Below are 14,648 nucleotides of genomic sequence, written 5' to 3' on the forward strand. Positions count from 1 at the left end.
AGGGTCGAGGAGTCCTGGGGGGGGGGGGGGGGAGGGGGAGTCCTTGAAGCAAAGAAAGCATTCAGTATCTCCGTCTTCTCAGCACCTCCCGCTACCAGGACTCCCCCCTCGTACAGCAAGGGACCTACATTATCCCTAGTCTTCCTTTTACTGTTTACATACTTAAAAAAAACCTTCTTATTATCTTTTATCTCTTTTGCAAGCCTCATCTCTAGGTGGGCTTTAGCCTTCCTCGTCGCATCCCTGCAGGCCCTGAGAACACTTGTATACTCTTCCCAAGAGGACAGGCCCTTTTTCTACGTTTCATGGACCTTCCTCTTCCTTTTGATTTTATTGATTAGCTTTTTGCTCATCCACACAGGTTTCCTGCCCTCCTTCCCCGATTTCCTACTCTTAGGGATGCATCGATCCTGAGCTTGGAAGAAGTGCTGTTTAAATGTAGCCCAGCTCTCACAAGCACTCTTGCCTTCTGGCAACCTAGCCCAGGAGATACTTCCAAGCAGGTCCCGGAAGAGGTCAAAGTTGGCTCTTGGAAAGTCCAGGGTAGCAATCCTGCTTTTAGCCTTACTTCTTCCACCAAGTTCCATCTTGAACTCCACCATCCCGTGGTCGCTGCATCCCAAGCTGCCCCCAACCTTCACATCCCTGACAAGCCCATCCCTGTTGGTAAGGACAAGGTCCAGAAGCACCCCCCGCCTCGTTGGCTCCTCCACCACCTGCGTCAGAAAATTGTCTTCAACGCATTGTAGGAACCGTTTGGACTGCTCGTGCCTGGCCGAGTTGCTTACCCAACAGATGTCTGGATAATTGAAGTCCCCCATGAGAACCAGCGCCCGTGATTGTGAGGCTACTACCAGCTGTTTGTAGAAGGCCTCATCAACCACGTCCTCCTGATCTGGTGACCTGTAGTACACCCCCACAACAGTGTCTCCCATACCAGTCCACCCCTTAATTCTCACCCACAAGCTCTCCACTTGTCCTTCACCCTGGATCTTAACTGATGATCACCCTGGATCCAGAACTTAAAGCAAGTTTCATTAGGTCATACAGATTTGTCCCTCTTAAGCTCTAGCTTTGAAACCAGGTACAGAACTAAGATCAGGATACAAAAGTGGATTCCTAAGAAATTTGAAGCTGTTCCTGGCACTTTTTTGCATTAAGATGTACTGTGTACAGTGCACCAAAAAGAAAACGCAAAAGTCTTTAAAATAAAACAGTTTAATACTATTATATTTTTTTAATAAAAAAGGGGGAAAAAAACAGTTGGCTACATTAATATTGAAGTAATGCATTTTTTAAAAGAATGAATTAAAATGCTTTGAATGATATCTAGCAATCCAAAATGATGTTCAAGTAACAAATTTCAGACTAGACTAGCTGTGAGACAGGAAGACTGTTAAGCAAACATAAAAACAGCTTTTCAAGTGGGCTAAATATATACAGATGTATATATTTTATCTCAGCATCAAAAGCTCAGAAAGACGCAAGCATCTCCTGCCTCAGACTTGTTTTCATCAAAGACTCCCCTGGTCTCCCATGCCATGTTATCTGATCAGCCACAAAATATGTGAGATTTCTAGAGCCAAGGATTGTTGAGAAGCTTGGAAATGGGAAAGACAATAGCATTGGCTATACCATGTACCTGCTAATTCTTAATTTCTAATTTCTTACAGGCATCAGTACAAGACCGTATTGTTTGTTAGAGGCAGGGCTAGAGCAGGTAAGAATCCATTTTAAAGGTCTAATAATTAAAGTGTATAATATGAGAAAGTCCTATACATTCAAGTCCCTATACAGCTCAGTAACTCTTATGAAACAGAACTTTTTGTAACTATCTTCAGGACTGAAGTTTCCCATGCCAGAACTGACTCTGACCATGAATTCATTTAGATTCATTGGAATCAAATCTCACACGTGGCACAGTAACACTTGTCTTAATAATGTGAAAACTAGAGAACGTAGGTGTAACCTATGTAATATCACAGCTACCCAACCCTGCCCGATTAAATTTGCTATGCTCTGCAAGAACACAAAGGTGAGGGTGTTTTCATACCTGTACATCTTTTCATCTGAATATGCACTTCAAAGTCAAATTTACAAGTGTTATTCTACCTGCTCTGACAACAGCACCAGAAGTGACATAGAAATTACTGCTGGAAAAAGTTGACAGCTTCTGCTTAACTGCCTGGCAGAGCCCAACACCTCCTTCGTATCTCCTTCTGGGAGTATTGCAGATTCTGTCAATACAGTGACTGTGGAGAATGAGAGGCTGCACAGAACTACACAGTTCAGCGTGCCTGGATACCCTGCGAAGCTGATGAATGGATTGTCAGAAGTGGTAATTGGCTAAAAAGCCCAGTTTGGGGTGCATACGTTACAAAGAGTACAGCTGAATATACACGCCAAAACAACCAAGGATGGTTAAGTTAACAATAGTATAAAATTTGACTGAATAATACATAAAATGAAAACAGAGCCACCAGACTAACAGAAAAGGACTCAGTGTTCAAAATTAAACTGAACTTCGTTAAAACTTGTCCCAACTTCATTTAAACACCTGACTTCTCCAGAATCAAATAGACTTAGCAATACAACATGTAACATGTCATACAATAGGCAGCATCCTACCTTGTGTCCAACAGTTTAACTTGTTTTCACAAATATTTACTTGAAATTTCATTTGCTCTGAAGACTATAAGCCATGTGTTGACAAAACAGAGGATCTGACATGTATTTTATTTAGACATGGCATCATGTTTTTCTTCCAAATTTTGTTGTACTATGAAGAAATAAACATAAAAGACACCTGCTTATTCTTATAAAGTTGAACATACACAGTTCTAACCTTCTACACTCTCAACTAACATAATACACCAACTTTTTTTACTCCACTAAAGGTAACAAAAAGGAAAACGTAGATGTTTCCAAGTTGTATTTTGCTTGCAATTTATCTGCCTTCATGCCTGCACATGTTAAGGACATGTGAACATGTACATGTAAATGAATGTCAATTATCTCAGTAAATCAGCTATTTGAGACTAGTTAACTGCACAAATGTATTAGTTATTTGAAACACAGTAGCAGAAAAACTTTATATATGAATGTGAAATACTTGGTATTTGAAATTAGCTACCTATGATTAATTATATATACAATATAACATATAGTAATACAATTCATATAATCAGGGAATTGAAGAGTCCTGAAATTTTATTTCCTGGGAAAAGACGATACACAGAAAGAGAAGATGTAAGATAGAATAACTAGATGCTGGCTTTCTATTTATTTTTTAATCAGAGTAGATGTTGCAGGATTTCCTCCTGTGTGCTTAATAAAGGAGTACTTTAAACATTCTGGTTGTTTTTAAGTATTTCCAGCGGAAATTAAGCAAATTACATAATATCAGTCTTGTATATACATAGATTATTTGAAGAACTAAGAGACAGGACTAGCTGATTTTAAGTGTCTGTTTTCAGCTACAGATTACTTAAAACAGACTAACATTTTAAGATTAGAAAAAAACAGCTAGCTAACCACAACAATCACTTCTGTTCATTTACTGAGAAAGAATCAAATTTATAACAGAAAAGAAGACATCTATGTCCATATTTGATATTTCTAAACTATCTAAATCTCTCTGAAGTCACCGAAGACTTACGTGCCATTTGGCATTAAAATCAGACGCCCAGGACATGCTGACAGCCTGTACTCTGAGATGCTGAGAATGGGAGTTACAGCTTTTGAAAGCTAGAAAGCAATGCCACATCAGGCACTACATTGATTTTGCTAGATGTGTTTTAAAAAGAGCATAACATCAAAAGCTGAATGAATTAAAAGCCGTAAACATTGTGCCTCATACTGCAGTCCATATTCAGGTCAAATGTATTCCAGCGTTAGAATGCACTGTATCTTAAGTATTTTCTGCAGTGTCTTTCAGGTTGAATAAGTAAGAATATTCAGGCTGCACCTAAGAGAGTGAAAATTCTGGGCAGCAGAAGGTTCTGTCTGATCACCAAATTACCACAGTGTGACAGGTAAACATTTGATTTTCTTTGATCAAGCGCACCGCCTCTGAATTGGGTACTTTGTGCTCGAGGAAGAACCTGATGTTCTGATGGCAATCGGTCTGCATACTCTCACGACATACACCTCTCACTCTCACATACGCGAGCTCATACAGTGTGCTGGAGAATTGCACCATGGACTGGAATGCGCTGCACAGAAGCCACCAACTCATTTTAAAACACCCATTAGAGTGAAATTAGGCTCTTGTGTTGTTGCTTCAGGTTGAAATCAGGCATTTGCCTGCCACTGATCCTTAAGCTTTCCTGTGTCTTCACACACAACTTACAATGAATGGCTCCTCTCCCAGTTTTCAAAGGAAGCAACTTGATTTATTTTCAGTTTCTATTTTTCTACATCAATACAAAAAGCAGGAAAAATGGCCGGGTCCTGAACTTTTATGTATCCAGCCTACAAAGCCAAACGGTATCACATAAATTGCTTATTAGTCTCACTTCAGTTTTGTATGACATGAAGAGAATAAGGAAAATATTTACATTGTCTTCCTTCTCATTTTCAATTTTCTGTGTAAAAGATATTTTCTTAGTCTTATTTTGTCCCTTTTTTCCTTTCATTCTTGTTATTTTCCTCCTTTTTTCACTGGGAATGTTTGCCTATTTTTTTTTTCCAGCTCAGAGAGAAAAGGATAATGGGAAAGATCTACAATTATTATTATTATTTTTTTTTAGTGTTTTGGGTTTTTTTGTGCTACTGACAATGAAAGTCAGTGGTCTTCTCCAGCTGAAACTTCAGACCCTGATAATATTAAACCACAGCAATTTAGAAGCTGAAATACAGATGAATTTTGCACATTTGCATGTAAATGCAAACAGAATTGATTCAGCACACTGTAATGAACATGGTTGCTTATCTCTTTGTAAGTAGCTCTTCTGAGTTCAATTGAAAGCAACTAATGAAGATAAAGTGTGACACTCCTTGAAGAGCTAGGTATAAAGCTTTTATTTCCAGAATTAAAACAAAACAAAAACAACAAAAACAAACAAACAAAAAAAAAACAACAAAAAAACAAAGCCCGTTAGAAAAACTAGATGATGTTTGTAGTTACTAAGCTGTGATTATAACCCCACCTTTTTTTTTTCTTGTTTAATTTCTGAGGCATAAATGAACTACAAGTCCTTCAGATACTTATGACTGCTAACGAAATTGCTCTTGTATTTAAATATTTTTTTTCAAGCAATTCCCATGCTAAAGAGAATGAAAATCCAAAGAGGAACAACAAATTGCATACAGAATATGAGCAGAAGGCAGAAGGCTTTCATGCTTGTTAGCAAGTACCTTCCATTTTCTAAAGCTGGCCTTGTATGTTTTAATGTAAATCACACACAAATGAGTGTAAAATCGCGTGTTCTCCAAAAATATAATGTAGCAGTTCTTGTGGATTAAGAGAACATTTCAAGCAGTGGACAAAAGACAGGGGAAGGAAAGCAAGTGCCTCACCTTGGAAGAAGATTTTATGATTTTTTTTTCCCCCCAGAAATTAACAATAGTCAAAAGCACTCCTGTTTCAGTGGAGACTTACAAAATCTCTTCTGCATATTATTCTGAAAACACCATTGTTTTGAATATCTTTTGCATGGCACTGAAGGCCTTTTCCTAAAGGACATATTCCTTCAAGGAGAAGAATTCTTTTTGGTGACTTCTGAATTTCTGGATCAGGACCTGTTAGAAGCAGAAGATCAACAGAACACTTCTAGATGTTCCAGAGGTGTTCTGCTTTGGCGTTAACAGCTCACACAGACATACCAAATGCTTAAAAAGACAGAGAAAGTAGAAGAAAGATAAGAAAATTATTCAGATTTTATTTAAAAGACCGGTCACTATTCAAAATTGGAAGGTTCTAAAGATAGAGTAACAAATAACTCTTGGCCTCATTCATATTATTCTTCTACCTGCATAAATCACCAAAGAGGAAAATTTCCCAAGCCAACTCCACACTTATTAACAGAATGCCATTCTATTGAATTCACATAAAATCTGATTATCCTTGGCACAGTTAATGCCTGTTCAAAACTAAAATTTGGAGGAAGATTTTTGTCGTCATTATTTTTTACTTCAGGAAAAGTAGAAAGAAATTTTACATTGGAATGTACTGCTCCTTTTACGCTGGATAACTCTGCCACTTGCTGGTACTGAGATTTTCATTCACACAGGTATAAAATCACCAGAGCCCTAAAATCACCATTCTTCACAAGCACGAACTGCCTCAACTATTTTATATTTCATTTAAAAGATGGAACATGAATCCAAAATTATTTAGTCCTGTACCTTCCTATGCTTTTTGTTATAGCACTAAGGTACACCATTCAAAGAAAAAACACATTTTATAAATTGGTTGCTAATATTGCTTTGGCTGTCTAAAAAGAAAGTATAGACAGCCTAACCTTTTGTTATTTGTACAATTTATCTGCATCAAGTTCCTCCTCCTCTCTGCCATCACAACCAGCCTTCATCCTCCTGCCTGAGCTTCTTCAGGAAAAAGCTGCTTTGACACTTCTAAAGATACCCAAAAGCTAAAACAATGTCCATGTCTGGACTTACCAACTACAACAGCGACAGAAGCCTCCTGTCCTACAGATATTTCTTCTGCAAATTTCCATTGTTCCAGAATAGCCCAAGAGTGAATTCCAAAGCACCAGCACCAGTAAAAAAATTGTCAAAGTTTTGAGCAAAATAAGGCTAATTTTCTAGCTCATAAAAATATCTCTGCAATGAGGAGCACTGTTAACCTATTTTTAAAACAGCTATATATACACTAATGGGAGAGTATTTCATTCTGTCACCCATACTATTAATTTTTTTTTTTTTAAAGATCCATTTTTACTGATGTTAACTGTCAGTAACACTATGTAACCATAGTCAAAAACTATGGCAAGAAAGTAAATCTTAAAGAATGGAGCAAGATTCACAGGAAAGGTGTAATTATACAGTAGATTTCTATCATAAAGAAGTTAGGGTGGTTCTTTTCCACTGGACCATTATTTTAGAGTTGAAAATTTGGTGTTGTGGGCAGTGATGCCTTTCTCAGTCACACCCTTAATTCTGTGACAAAGTGAAAATGGACCCATGGTGCACAAGTCACACTCTACTGCCTTCCCACAAAGTGTTATAGGTATCCCAACAACACTTGTTGTCATTTTCCTTAGTCATAAATACTTTTTCCTTACTGTTTCAAATATGAGATGGAAAAACTTCAGTCAATGTTTATTTTAGCCCAGATTTTTGCATTATTTGACATCTCTGCTGGAAAAGATCAATGTACAGACTGAACCTAGAAGTACAACTGTATAAAACAAATAGATTTATTTTGACAGATGAAGCTTGGCATTTGGAGAGCTGTTATTATTCAGATTTTAGTTTTTAAAGGTTGTTTAAAATTGTACTGCTAAACAGGAACAAACGGGAATGGAAAATTCAGGTTCTAACAGAAGCAGTTCCTCCTTATTTTTAAAGTAAGGTTTGGCTACTATGGGTAACTGATTGGATGTGCATTTGGACATCAGGGAAGGGAATAATTTAAATTTCAAATTTAAGACAAAGCTTTGAGTTGCTGAATTGTATTTGCAAGGTAGTGCTCAAGAGAAATTGCTCTTATTCCCCATGTTGATCGACTCTATTCGGCAGTTTCTCAGAGCATTTCTGGATCTGAATGTTAGTTCAAGTGACGTTACAGCTATTTAATCTTTTATTTCTTTTCTTTTCTTTTCTTTCTTTTTTTTTTTTTTTTAAAAAAAAAACCACAACATAACTAATATGGTTCTTTCCAACACGGTCTTTACTAAACTATTCACACAAGGGACCTAATAAATTTTAAAGTAACTTTAAATCTTTAGATGGGAACAATGCACCAGTATCATTTCCAATTTGATTTATTAACAAGATCATTATCTTAAGACTTGGAAGAAAAGATGAAATTGTCATCTTTGATTCCTGGCTGTGAGATGCTAATGCATCCAAGGGTGAATTGTGTATTCAATCTCCTTTCATGCTAATCTCAGGCCTTCCCAGTGGCTTTAACACATGATCAGGTTTAATGGCAAAGCTACTGTCTGTCAGACCACAGTTTTAACCAACTAAATTAAACAAAATATTATTTTAAACATAAACACCACAAAACGTGAAGTACAAGGCTTATGAAGCCATCCTGCATAAGCACCACTCCTCATGCATACTTTCTTTTATGCTTCATGCCCACACTTCCATCTTTAAGATGGGTAGCCAGACTGAAGGTTGAAATGTGAGCTTATTCGTTTATTTTTATTTACCTACAGTGAGGTATCCCCAGGCAGCCCACAGGTATACAGAATCATACAAATATCTATCATATTCATTGGGCCCTCTGGAGGTCTTCTGGCCCAATGTCCCTGCTCAAAGTAGGGTAAACACACATTCTGCAGGACTGGATATTATCAACCAGGTCTCAAGTTAAAGGGATGTATTCAAGTACCCACTTTCATTTGATTAAATTGAGATTTCACTGGCCAAGCAGTCAACTGTTGCACCCCTAAAAACACCTTCTCCTACAAAAATGGAAACCAAACCCAATCAAGTGAAAGGAGGATGAATAGCCATGGAGGATAGAACTGGGTCAGCCAACTCACTTGACATTTACTGTAATTCAACTTTCTGTAATGAGTGAACATTACTGAAGGGTTAATTCATGAACCCTTCCTTTCTAAATCCACAGTGAAGGTCTAATCTCAGTATATAACTAAATAAATATATTATGGCATATTATATATGGCATATATATGCCATATTATATATGGCATATATTATGGCAGAATATTTTTTCAAATGCATCCTTTGATGCAGCTAAATATTATTGCATAGGCTACAATAATATGTGCATTACTGTCCCCTCAGTTGGCTCCTGAGGCTCACATTGCTCTTCTGCCTATGTCACTTTGAATGCTAATAAGATCCCAGAAAGTGATAATTACCCTTGGGGACTACATGCAGAAACTGTCCTTTCTGGAGGGGAAAAAAATAAAAAAAAGGCTACTTCATATCTCATGTTAATCCAAATTTTAAAGGAAACCTTATGCCACTTACCAGACTCCTGCAACTTTCAAAATAGCATTATTTGAACTTAATGGTCTTTATCTTTAAAGGCAGTTAGTTCTTGAATCCAGAGTAAATAAAAGTGTGGATGGTGGTATTCTAAAAAATGATGTAATTAAAACAATTTTTGTTTGTTCAGAGAAGGACTAGACTGCCAAATATAATATAAAAATGCAAACAAACCCAAACAATGGGAAGATACCAGCTATAAATTGTTCCTATAAGTTTCTATAAGTAATCAACCATACAACTACATAAACAGCAAGAATAAAGAAAAGATTTTAAAAAATCATATAAATACAGGAGACAAAACTGCTCTCAAGGAGGTTGATGCCCAACTCCTGTCTACCTTTAGATATTTACAGGATTTAAGAAATGAAGTTATACAATTATTCTTATAAATCATTTAGATTTGTGAGAAATTTCCATGTGGATTTTTTTTTCTTTTTTTCTTCCCTCTGGGAGAAGCATTACCTATGAAAATTGGAGTCAATTTAATTCTTACTTGTAGGGTTTTGTTTGAATTACTTCTCCCACATAATTTTTGGCTTTTTGGTTTTGACGTTGGTGAATTGCTAATTCTGCACAGCCAGTATACAGATGCTTATATCATAAATGAATTTTCAAAGTTTTCAGAAAAATAAATATTTGTGCTTTAATTTAGAAAGCTTTGGAGACTTACTATCATTTTCCCAAATACCTCCTGGCTACCAAAATAATCAAATTAAATGTAATTTGAAATCAAAGCAGACAGTGAACAGTGCTTTTATTTGAAAAAGTATTTATAAATCAGGTTTGCATTGCTCATTTGTAGATGATGAAGTACCATGAGCATCATGCAGGTGACTAATGATTACTGAGCACATTAGCTTGGTTGAGCGGATTATTTAGTTCTTGTCATCTATCATCCTTTACCTCCCTCAAAATAGCAGGACTTAATCTTTCATCTTTCATAGCCTCCCCTTAAGTTAATCAGATGCAATCAAAATGCAAGCCATAAAACACAACAGCTTAAAATCAAATCAACATTAATATCTCTCTCTCGAAATAAAATACCCTGTTCAGAATTCTTTGTCTGCTTCTAATCTGGTTTTCTTCTGATGCACAGGCAGAATATACTCAATGATAGATGTCAGAGAAACTGAAATTAAAGCTGCTTTATGTGAAAGCCCTGTAATATGTTTGTCTTAGGAAAATAGGTTTTCATGATATTAAAATTTTGTAAAAAAATGTTCAGAAAGCACAGTTTATTAAATTTGAGACATGAAAAAATCATTTGCTGTTATGTTCTGGTTTTGCACCTTTAATATTTGCTATTTTCATGAAATCTACTGTTGTATAAACATACAGGACTGGTAGATAAGCATGCGAGCACTATGAACCTCTGTGCCAAACCTCGCAATGCCACACGTGCCCTTTTGCAGGACAAAGGAAGGATGGCTTGCTCTGTACTGCAGTGTGCCCTGGTTTGGGGAATTTCTCACTTTCCTCATTTCCTGTCTTAAGTCTATTCATGAACTGTCTAAGCCTGTCCTTTTTATTTAATATTTCAATCTCTTGAATCATCAAGAACATCCACTCCTTTACACCGCAATCTTTTGTAGGAGGTCTCTTGCAATTTTCCCAACAGGCCGTATATGCTAGGCAGCATTACCCACAAGCTCGGCAAAATGCTGTATTAGAAAGAACCACCTTTTCCTATCTAGTGCTCTGCAAATTCTGAAAAGTTCATTTTTTGATAATTGTATTGAATTAAAGAGTGACATCCACAGGGTGTAGAGGCAGATACAGTCCCTGAGGGAATCCAATTCTATCTCAATGTCTATCTGAACCATATCTTTTCTCCCAAACATCCCCTAATAGCTCCTTATTGCCTGTGGTTCCTGCTCCATCTAAACAACTTCAAAATCCTTGTAACAGGATAAGAATTTTGTTGCTGCACTGCAAAACTTTAAGTTAAACTGTTAAACCTCAAACTAGCATGCTACGCTTGGAATTCAATGCTAGTGTTTGAATAAAACTTTATTTCTATTCTTTTCATAGTGTTTAGCCGTAATGCTCCTAATCAGTTATGCCATTGGTGGGTTCATTTCCTCCTGGACTGAAGTTCCAGAGTCAATTCGGCAGACAGAAATGCCTTGTGGGACACGCTGCGGCATAAACTCCAGGGTTCGTGCTACCAATAAAACCAGGACTCCTTATCAAACATGGACTGAGCTCATGAGCAGGGGAAGCAAGAGCTAGAGGATACAGGAAGAGTCAGAAATACGGGTTAAATGAAGGAGGTGCAAGACTAAAATGCCTCATAAGACTAACATTTCCAAAGACTCTAAGCAAACGAGGAATGAGTTTTAGCCTGGTACATAACTGGACTGAATCTTTACATTAAATTAGCTGGAAAAAGCTAATTGACCTTATAATTTAGTCATAGGGAGGGCTTTTGTTAGCTAGCTGAAACTTCAGCAGACAGCAGAGAGGAATGAGGGAAGGAATGGGAAGTACCATCATAATGGAGCACCTAAATTACAACAAAAGATGACTGTTGCTAAACTGACTGTAAAAAGGAGTGGATTATTTCCTAGTCCCTGCCAAAAGTTGAATGGATGACTTGGATAAAATATGAATATGAACATTTAATATACACAGAGTAATCAAGTCGAAAGGTCACTGAGGTAGCAGTCATTGTGCAAAGTCATTTACAGCGCTGTATTTACTGGTCCAAGTATCTGCCACACAGAAGGAATTAGTATGAAGGTGTTAATTTACAACAGAGCAGGTTTCATAAAGAAAAAAGTAAGAGACAAAAAGATCTGTTCGGATTATCAATATAAAAATCCCATTTGGAGAACATATACTTAGATGGATTTTTTTTTAATTTTATTTATTTTATTTGAAAAGCTATTCCGTGTTCCTGAAATCTATACTTGCTCATTGTAGAAATTCTTGTTATATATTAATGGCATCTTAGTGCCTTGCCTGTGAACAAGAGAACTTTACTGTATCCACATAAGCAGTATTTTAAGAGGCAAAAAAGGAGTTTATGCCTAACAATGAGATGCTCAGAAACATCTGTACCTGCCTGGTAACATACAGACATAGCGCATTACTTTGCTAAGTATCTGCATTGGTTGCCTTTTCTGAGAAAACAGCTCGTACATACTGAAAAGAGAAAGGTTTTGTCAGGCGAGCTGTTGGTGGAACTGGCCACAAGTTACAGGTTCTATTCACACATAGTTTGGGGTCCCAGGAAAAGTCTAAGAGGCACTGTGAAATGTTTTATGCTTGCTTAATTTTACCCGGACTGGTAGAGTTTAGGAGTAACAGTGTCAGTATTTCAGGCTGTCAAATCCTTGCAGGTAACTGGGCTGCAAAAATGAGACCAGACACGCATGCATACACAAATGCATGCCTGGCATTGCTCTCACTCTTCCAAAGAGCACACCACCACACTGTACAAGGCACTGGGAATAACTATTTCCCCATCTGACCCAAATATTTCCAACGGCTTTATTTAGAGCAAGGTATTGCAAGAGATGTGAAGGGTGGAAAATAGGACAACTCAGATACCTCAGCCTTTGCTGTGAAACCGCTTGTTCCACCTACCACCTCCATTAAAAAAAAAAAATCCCTATCACTTCAGTATCTGTGTTCCACAAATCAGACAAGTGCTCATGAATAGATATTCCAAGAGTATTACATGCTTTTTATCACACCTCTAAGTGAAATCTCCTTTCTGCTTTGTGTCAAATCCTAATTTTCAGTCAATTTATCATACCATAAATAAACCACTTAAAGAAAATTTTGGAAAAGACTGACAACAAAAAGGTACAATTAAATGGAGAAGTTTTTTCCTCCCTGACTTCTCTTCTGGAACCATCTTATGAAGAAACTGAAATCACGAGAATGTTCTCAGGCATTTGCTTTGAATTTTGCTTTGCATGTTTATCACCATAAAATTGTTCATGTGTATGTAAAAAAATAAATAAATAAAAAATTACCATGACAATCTGGTTTTAAATCAGGAACTGAGTATAAATAATTGACTCACTTCCATTGACCTAATGCTTCATTTTTATTCAAAATGTTCAGTTTCACTTTGTGTACATATGCCACAAGGCCCATTGCTGTTGGCAAAAGCTCCCACACCAAGAAAACATCTGTTAGGCCCGCAGAGATTTTGTTATTATCCACCACTTCCTTGTTAATGCATGGTCAATACTGCGACAAGAAACCTCTCAATAAATATGCAGTGGGAAGACAAATCACCAGAAAGTTGGAACTACCAGCTGTCAATACAATTAGAGACAAAAGAGCACTGGAGCCAGCCTCTAAGGATCATACAGCCACTTGGGAATTGATTTCCTCGGAGGTTACTCAGTCAGACCTTTTTATGCACAAACAGAACCTATTTGTTGAGAAGTACCATTTGTCAGCCCTTTGCTACATTTACATGTATATTTCAGCCCTTCCTTGCCCAGATTAATATTCTTTTAAAATAAACTATTTTTTAAGATAACAGAGATAAGTACACTTACCGTACACTTTTTCTCCAGTGATATATGGACGTCTTTTTATTAAATTCTAATGGCTTAAGCTGTAAACTTTGAGATCTAGACTGCAAATAACATAGTATTCCTGTGCAAGGGATCCCCCACTTTCCTGTTACCATATTGAGGTTTTTTATAATGAAAAAGAATACAGTGAAGAGGGCACAGAATGGAAATCAACCTCTGGGAACTGAATGGAGATTGCAAAAGACAGGCGATGAGAAAAGGTAAAATGAGCATTTCCTCTCTACCTACCTACTTAGCAGAATGATTTGTGCTGGATAAGTAAGACAGTACAATATCCCATTTTTTCAGGCAGAAAGTCACTGCATGCCTTGCTCTTTCTTGAAAAATGAAAATGAAAAACTTATTTCAGTCTTTTTCATAGTAGCGTGCTTTCAAGGCCTTCAGGCTATGCTCATAAGCAGAATAAATCCTCTCACAGGAAAAGTTGTTTTTTCCTGCAGATATCAGTCGGTCAAAACTCTTCTGACAGAACAGCTTTTGGAAAGCAAATGCCAATTTGAAAGAATCCAAACACTCTGGAGAAACACATTGATTGCATCAAAATTCTGATGACATTTACTGGAATCCTGCCCAGTTTCATGTCTGCTCATCTTCCATCTTTTCAGCCAGTATTTCTAGACTCACAATGAAAATAAAGTGTAAAACCAAAGTTAAGAAAAAAAAAAAGCATTGAAATGAAAGAGTTCCATTTCTATGCAAATGAATTGTTTCAGTGCCTTCAGAAATGCATTATTCCAGAGCTGATGCTGCATGGGAATTTACCAGCTACGGTACTGTCTCAGACTACGCTGGAATTCCGACTAAAGGGAAATTCCAAGTTCCACCCAGCTACTGCTGTTCAGAAAGCAAAACCAGCACCGTTTACTTGGGTCACCGGCCGTGTCTGCAACAGCAGGGCTGTCTGAGCCGAGCTTCCCATGGCAGTCAGCA

At 37.1% G+C, this 14,648-nt stretch overlaps 1 protein-coding gene across 15 annotated transcripts in view; it reads right to left on the bottom strand.

Annotated features, from left to right (window-relative positions):
- LOC310898756 (bifunctional heparan sulfate N-deacetylase/N-sulfotransferase 3) overlaps window positions 1-14,648 on the bottom strand; it is a 382,477-nt gene that overhangs the window by 284,890 nt on the left and 82,939 nt on the right. Inside the window, exon 1 of one of the 15 annotated variants that reach the window (XR_014583615.1) lies at window positions 13,947-13,965. The exons of the other annotated variants lie outside the window; for them this stretch is intronic. The gene's annotated coding sequence lies outside the window, so the exon portion shown is untranslated. Of the gene's footprint in view, window positions 1-13,946; window positions 13,966-14,648 lie in introns of those variants that run through there. 15 annotated transcript variants of the gene reach the window in all.

The sequence above is a fragment of the Anser anser genome, assembly GCF_964211835.1.
Source record: "Anser anser genome assembly, chromosome: 4".
NCBI lineage: Eukaryota > Metazoa > Chordata > Aves > Anseriformes > Anatidae > Anser > Anser anser.